This window comes from Henckelia pumila, chromosome 1, assembly GCF_033568475.1.
Source record: "Henckelia pumila isolate YLH828 chromosome 1, ASM3356847v2, whole genome shotgun sequence".
NCBI classification, from domain to species: domain Eukaryota; kingdom Viridiplantae; phylum Streptophyta; class Magnoliopsida; order Lamiales; family Gesneriaceae; genus Henckelia; species Henckelia pumila.
The window spans coordinates 104,494,994-104,496,853 of NC_133120.1; the positions used below are offsets into that span (position 1 = coordinate 104,494,994).

The window sequence follows — 1,860 nt, forward strand, 5'->3', positions numbered from 1 at the left end:
TTAGACATCACCTCCTTCAAGAATTTTGCATAATGCGGCATCTGCTCCAAAGCATCAGCGAATGGAATATTAATATGAATTTTATTGAAGATGTCAAGAAACTTAGAAAACTTCTCATCCAACGCTTTCTTCTTGAACCGCTGAGGATATGGCATAATAGCTTTTGGTACAGGCGGTTTCTCAGGCACAACTGCAGAATTGCTGGAATTTTTGCTAACAGATTTTTCAGACTCCACCACAATCTCTTCAGCCTCTTCATCATCTACTTCCTTTGGGTCATCAACCCCAAGTTCTTTACCACTTCTAAGGGTGATAGCCTTGCACTGCTCCCTTGGATTAAGCTCAGTATTGCTAGGAAACACACCTCTCTACTGATTATTCAATGCATTCGCCAATTGACCAATTTGTGTTTCAAGATTTTTCATAGAAGCGCTCACATTGGTCAAGTGTGTCTCCATACTATCAAGCCTATTTTCATTACTCTTAAATCTTGTGGATGATTCTGCAATAAAATTACTCACCAAATCTTCCAACGATGCCTTACCCTCACCATTCTGAGTATTGAACCTCGGTGGAGGATTCAACACATTCTTATTATTTGCATATGAAAAATTCTCATGATTACGCAAACTAGGATGATACTGATTGGGTACAGGATTACCTCGATAATTGTTGTAATTCCTGTTGTTCATATATTGAGCTTGCTCCATACTCTCAAATCCATCAGCAGAATTTACGGCAGTCGCCAGTGATGCTGTCTCATTAGATCTTTGATTCCCTTTGGTCAGTGCAGCCAACTATGTAGAAATAGTAGCCATCTGAGCAGTCAAAGCAGTGAATGCATCAACCTCATGAATTCCAGCAGGCTTCCTTATTGCAGATCTCTCACTCGGCCACTGATAACTGTTAACAGTCATTTGCTCAAGCATATCATAAGTCTGTGCAGGAAATTTAGAAAATATTGAACCTCCAGCTGCAGCATCCACAGAAATACGAGTTGGCCCATTCAAACCATTGTAGAATAACTCAATCTGTTCCCAATCCGGAAAATTATTGTTTGGACAATTCCTAAGCAACTCCTTGTACCGCTCCCAAGCTTCATAAAGCTGCTCAAAATCTTGCTGTTTGAAAGTAGTGATCTCAATTTTTAGCTGGGCAGACTTGGCAGGCGGAAAATACTTAGCCAGAAATTTGGAAGCCATATCATCCCATGTAGTGATACTTTCAAGAGGTAGTGATTGCAACCAACTACGAGCATTGTTCCTAAGAGAGAACGGGAACAATCGTAGTTTTATGGTGTCCTCAGTAACACCATGAATCTTTACTGTGTCAGCAATCTCCAGAAAAGTACGCAGATGCAAATTTGGATCTTCAGTAGCTGCACCCCTGAACTGATTTTGCTGCACCATATTAATCAGAGCTGGCTTCAACTCAAAATTATTTGCTGTGATATTCTGCCTAGCTATCCCAAAATAATGAGTATTGATCACCGGTCGAAAGTGATCTCTGATCGGCACCGGGGCATTATTGACAACTCTTTCTCTTTCTCTTTCTTCAGCCATTTGTTGCAACTCTTCTCTTCTAGCTTTTCTCAAAGCTTTAGCAGTTTTCTCAATTTCCGGATTAAAGAGCAGTAAGTCGTAACTTTGGCTTTTTCGCATAAACTACATAGAGAGGAAAGATTTAAAATTAGAACAAACACAATAAAATAAAATGCTCTAAATCAAAATTAAGACTAATTAGCACAATTTAATATAAATCAAATAAAATTCATTCCCCGGCAACGGCGCCAAAAATTTGTTGCGTGTTTTTTTGCTCGCAAGCGCACGATGTCAAGTTATAATATAGGAATTAAGTCCA

The 1,860-nt window shown here is 39.3% G+C and overlaps 1 non-coding gene across 1 annotated transcript; it reads left to right on the top strand.

The window, feature by feature from the left end:
• Window positions 1-1,047: 1,047 nt before the first annotated feature.
• LOC140876902 (small nucleolar RNA R71) lies at window positions 1,048-1,153 on the top strand. The gene has a single exon (XR_012149130.1). It is a non-coding gene; the product is annotated as a small nucleolar RNA R71 (small nucleolar RNA).
• Window positions 1,154-1,860: the final 707 nt, after the last annotated feature.